Raw genomic sequence first — 6,255 nt, 5'->3', positions numbered from 1 at the left:
TACAACGTTAACAAATTGATTGATTGGGAAGAGCCATATGGTGAGCTACTTGAGAATGGTGCACGGCATCGAGAAGTGCTTGCTTTAAATATATTACAACGTATTGGGAGGCTGATAACAATGCAGCTGCTAATGCCATCAGATTTAGAAATAATTTAAAAGATTACTTTGTAAGTGAGATTGGTAAAATAGAATGTGTGTGTGTGTGTGTGTGTGTGTGGTAATATGAAGCTGTTACTAGAAGTAATCTCTGTAAACGAGAAATTATTGAAAAATATTGAAAATTATTCATTGAAGTAATGTCGAATCAAGTTTTTGAATTTTTTAAATTCTTTTCTATCCGTAATTCGCTTGAATCAGTAATTATGGAATGGTTATTTACTTTCTGTATCTCACCCAATGTGCTTAGAAATGAAACATACGATCAATCCGATTGAATCTGTAATTACGTATTAGTGATTTACTTTTGGTATCTTACTCAATATTCAACGCAATGAACTAATTCGTTTGAATTTAACGCGCGGTATTGAAGAATTGTTTAACATGGGAGATTCATCAACTGCTAGTTACCGATCTCGGCAAATAAATCATTGAAAAGCATGCACCGAGATGATATAACTAATACATAAGTCGTAATATAAGTCGTTATCTCCCAAACACAAATTTCGGTATGATATACAGTGTAATATTGTGGAACCACGGCGACAAGGTAATTTCTAGACATAACTCTGGTCACGACAAACGCAAGTTATATCCAGGAGTCACCCTGTTGCTGTGAATCCGTCATGTTGTATAGTATTACTCTGTATACTACTACGGTTCATTCGGGAAGAAATGATTCATATATCTGTGATTATCTTGGTAGATACTTTCTAATGATAAATCACTCTGAGATCGCAAACTATTATTTCATTTCTATAAATCTATATGAATCCACTAGAATTCACGTTATTATATTTATCCAAACGTATAGAAACGGATTCAGTGTATTCAGTCTCTACAAAATTCAATATTTTTTTCGCGAATAGCGGATTCGAAAATTAATTCATATGAATTTAATCTATCTAATCTGTTCTCGTTTATAGAAATCCTATTTTAAGAGGACTATTATAGAATAATATAACTATAAAACTTTTACTTTGCATTTTAAAGTATAAAGTAAATGTGAAAAAAGAGATAAATCTGTTTAAAAGGACTCGATGTATTATCTAGTGTAAGTCGATGCATTATACAATTTATCCGCTCGAATATGTTCGAATACGTGTGCATCATTCTTGCACGCACGCACACAAAATCAATGATGAATCATAAAAAAAGAAATTAATAAAATAACTTATCTTAAACGCACATAAATTAATTACTAAGGTATTATATTTCACGGTAATATTACAATAAAAATCAAAATAGAAATTACAGTCATATGACAAATAAAAACAACTGACACATGTCAAATAAAATAAGAATATATTAACATAATTAATAGTTAAATCCAATAAACATTATTACAATTATATAATAAGCAAATATTAACAAGTTAATAATTTAAAATTATAAATAAACTCAAAATTGAAAATAATAAACTCTAATAATATTCTTTGATTATTACGCATAAGTCATTTAATATTTAGGTGTATAGTCATACTTTTACTAGTAAAATTGGATCTGTTATTGAGGATTATCACAGAAAACGTTTTCAAATGAAGTGTGCAATATTTTTTAATTATTTTCTTTTTGAGATCGTCACAATTTAGCAAATACGAAAGGTCTTGGAATCTCTCAAATAAAAATGTTGTGATATTGTCTTGAATTGAAAGAACTTCCAATTTTTGTTTAATTACTGATTTCATGCTTTTAAAAAACTGAAACGTTGAAAGGTTGATATAAAATAATGTCTCTTCTGTGAAACATTTAAAACGCATGCGCTTGGTGCGCCTTTGATTCCGTGGCAGCAATACATTCGTGGCATCAAAATATACCTGGAATATACATCGTTTAATAATTTATTTATATTAAAAAATTATAAAAGCAAATTCTTACTAATCTCATATAACACCGAATTATCAGACGGAATCTAGTCTTATCGTCTTATGTTATTAACCCAAATTTTTTTTCTGGGTTTCATGGAAAACGACACATTTTATAACTTTTTTGGCAGAGTTTGTGAACGAGAATTTCTTGTGTAGTCATTACAACTTAATCTATTTGTTTTTTGACATATTAGAGCTACAATGCCTGGGTTTGTGCAATAATTTGCTACACACTCAGGCATTGTACCTCTAATATGTCAAAAAACAAATAGATTAAGTTATAATAACTACACAAGAAATTCTCGTTTTTATGTCATTAAAAGAATATATAATTCCACTGCAATCCACTCATCTCTCCTTCTTCTCAATCTAAATGACTCGCCAAATAAATGATCAATAAACAAATCACTCACCTCTGACGGCTCTGACGCACACAAAATTCGTTAAAAACAGTGTAAATGATTGTGTAAATGTACACTTATAGTACATGATATGCAACTTCCGCTTTTGCCTCAATTTAGCGGACCAATCGTTACCCGTACTCTTATTATAGGTATTCTACGTGGCCAGCGATTAACGTGGATTGCTAAAAGTGGGTCTGAGCATACGTGCCGTGCCAGAGATCGAAAATCTCTCGGCATGTTACGGCGCCTGTTGGAGTATTTGACGCACCACACAGCGATTTGAACATGTGCATCTTGACATTGTTATGCTAGTTTCAGAGAGGAAGAGATACTATTTCATCTGTATTGACCGCTTCACGCGATGGCATTCCCGCTAAGAGACCAGGAAGCAGAGACGGTCACCAAAGTATTTTATGAGAGCTGGAGTTGCCGTTTCAGGTCGCCTCTGTGAGTCACCACGGACCAAGGATGCCAATTCGAGTTCCACCTTTTCCGTCAGTTGAGCGAACTGACGGAAACAGCACATCTCAGGACAACAGCATACCATCCGTAAGCGAATGATATGGTGGAGCGGCTTCATCGCCAGCTCAAGGCCGTGATCAAGTGCCACCGGTGCCGAGGACAACCGGTGGATTGAAGCATTGCTGTTCTACTATCCTGTTAGGAATGTGAGTTGTGTGGAGAAAAGACCTTCTGGTAACAACTGCCGAATTGATGTACAGAGAAGCGATCTGAACTTCCGGGGCAGTTCCTGAGTCGACCGTCATCAGAGGATTCGAGCGACATTGCTAATTATGTTGCGCCGGTGTTTCAACGAATCGTTCGATCATGGGGACTTGTCATGGAGGAAGTCACCCATTCGCATTCAAGAATCTGGTAACAGCTAGCCAAGTATTTGTTTGATATGAGAGACCGAAAATGTTGCCTTCTTACGATGCGATGGACCGTTCGTGGTCTCGAATCGAGTCGACAAAAGTTTTTGTGCGTATGCATGGCAAAGATATCACGGTTTCGACAGACCAGTTAAAGTCAGTATATTTGCTTTCACAGATTCGACAACAGATAGCGATACACAGATGGCGGAAACGCTGGGCCAAAATAATAACAGAAGAGCAAATATGAGCCAGAGCGAAGGGCTTCCAGAGGAACGTCCCGCAATTGTAACGAGATTGGGAAGAAAATTGAAATTGCCTGATTGCCTTCAAGTCGGATCAAGAAGATGAGATTCATAATTAGTAAAACTATTTGTATAACATAAAAGAGCAATTGAGACAAATTATTTTTTTTTTCTTTAGCTGTGCTATAAGTTCCATGTTTAGTAATACTCGTACTATAATAATAAATAATAATGTTTTTCTTTTTTTCTTGACTCATGCGTTACGAATGAATTATTTATGTGTGTGTGTGTGTGTGCGCGTGTGTGCGTGTGCGCGCGCGTGTGTGTATTGTGGTTGCAAAAATATTGTTGTAATTATTTGCATTGAAATTTATATTAAGTATACATTGGGAATCACATGTATTAGGCAGCCTAACGCGAGATTTTAATTCTGTAGTTTTTTTTTAATTATTATTTATCATATTGTAAGTGCATCACCGACAGGGAAGTCCTGTGGCGATCACATCGTCCACGATTCTTGTGTACAAACATGCATGTGAGATGGCTGGAGATGTTCGGTATGTACACATATTCGCACATGTATTCGCGACTTAAGACAATAGCGATATTTAAATTTTCTTTTATATAGTTTTCTCGTATTAAACTAGCGAGTCGAATTCTTTCCGATCTTTCTCAATAGATTTTCTCAAGCATTTAACTGCTGTAATATTTAGAATGAATAATTGTGTAGCATCTAATTGAGACCCAAACATTTAAATATATTCAACCGTCAGGAATAACTGAAAATCGAGATAAACAAGATCGATAGAGATGGATGAAAAAAATATTTAGATGTTAGGATCTGGAAGAAGAAAAGGTTCAGCAATAACATGTCTCGAGAAGAAAAGATTATGGAGTTTGCTGCGAGACTTTAACAGATACAGACATGCTGTAATCGCCTTAAAAAGATCGATAATAAAACAGGCATACGAAACACGGAACGAAATCTCTTTTGTTTAGCTACTCGATATTCTATTGGCTCCCGCACACAGAACGCGGCAACGCTTGCAGCGCAGCGGAAGTAATGTTATATCATTTCTAGAAGTTTTGCATGGTGAGGCCGACTTAAGAACATAGAATTATTGGTTAGTGCAATAACTTCCGCATGTGGCAAGCGTTGCCGCGTTCTGTGTGCGGGAACAATATCACCAAACAGGAATTAAGATTTTATAATAAAATTATGAAAGAATTATAGTAAAATTCTCAAATAGAAATATAAAGTTTTTATTGATTTTTAATAGTAATTTTTTAAAAGATACATTGAAGAAACAATTTAATTTTGATATAACAATATATTTACATCTCAATCACAAAAATTTTAAATGCTACTTACAAAAAAATTAGAATTATATTATTCCTACTTATTCTTATACATGTAAGACAAACTTTAAAAATATTTAAAAGTGATATTAGATTTTTTAAACTTCGATTATAATTTTAATTTCTATTCAAGGAAGTCCTAAAATCGTCTGTTTTACCGATTATTTTTCAAATAAATATTTTTCTAACTTCCTTTATGTACACACAGTTTTAAAAAATTCTTTTTTACAAATAAAGTATAACGGCACTGCAGTCCAAACTAATTGATTCTATATAAAACAAAAAAATTGGAAAATTACAGTTATCGATTTTTAGCGTCGACGTAACTCGTAACAATATTCACTTTATATACTAATTTCATACTTTGTATGTATAAAATCTTGGACTAGAAATTAAACAAACATACAAAGTAAAAATTAAATAAAAATATTTCTAAAATTAGATTTAGATATCTAATATGAAAGATTAGTTATATAGAGAAAACTTGTGCATATGTAAGCATACGACGTAGTAATGTGTAGAGATGTGTCGATGACACGTAAATCCTATGTGTGTAAATTCTACTAAATCGGTAAAATAGACAACTTTAAGATTTTCTTAACAACATAATTAAATCAATTTACAATATTTGATAATTAATGTAAGATTAATATCGAGATTAACATCTTAATTAACATAAGATTTATTATATTAATATAATAATTAATATTAATACAATATCTATCAATATAAAATTATTATGTTAATACGACGATATATAATAAATAAAACCTTAATGTACTTATGGGCCCGTATTCACAACGCGCTTACAAAGATGTATGTTAGCGTACTAACATAATATACTTTACGTCACGCATATTATAGAATTTTAGAGATAAAAGCGCGTTCTGAATATGGGCTATATTGTTTGATAAATAGATATAAATATCGCTCATATTTAGTAACAACACAACTTAAAAAACAAAATTTTTTAGAAAATAAATGTTAAATCATAAAAATTTTATAATATTAATTTTTAAATTCAATTTTGATCTAATAATTGATTGCAAAAGAATAAAAGTATGTTTCTAAAGTACGTTTTTTTCTTTGCATTTCTGGTTTTTTGCAAGCAGCTAAAAAAAATGTACATTTTTCCGTTATGTCATATAGCAAATGAGCGACATTTATACAATAATTGTCTCTTTTTTTATTCAAAGAAGTTACATACAAATTGATAATAACTTTTCCTATTTTATTCGCATTAGTAATAACTAACTTATCCTACTCTTTTCTCGTATTCGTTTATAATTTAATTTTTTATTTATCTATATGTAAGTATATACATTTGATTTGGTAAAACAGAATATAG

The sequence above is a fragment of the Trachymyrmex septentrionalis genome, unplaced genomic scaffold, assembly GCF_001594115.1.
Source record: "Trachymyrmex septentrionalis isolate Tsep2-gDNA-1 unplaced genomic scaffold, Tsep1.0 scaffold344, whole genome shotgun sequence".
NCBI classification, from domain to species: Eukaryota; Metazoa; Arthropoda; class Insecta; order Hymenoptera; family Formicidae; genus Trachymyrmex; species Trachymyrmex septentrionalis.
The sequence above is the reverse complement of the archived record's forward strand: the minus strand, read 5'-3'. Positions refer to the sequence as shown.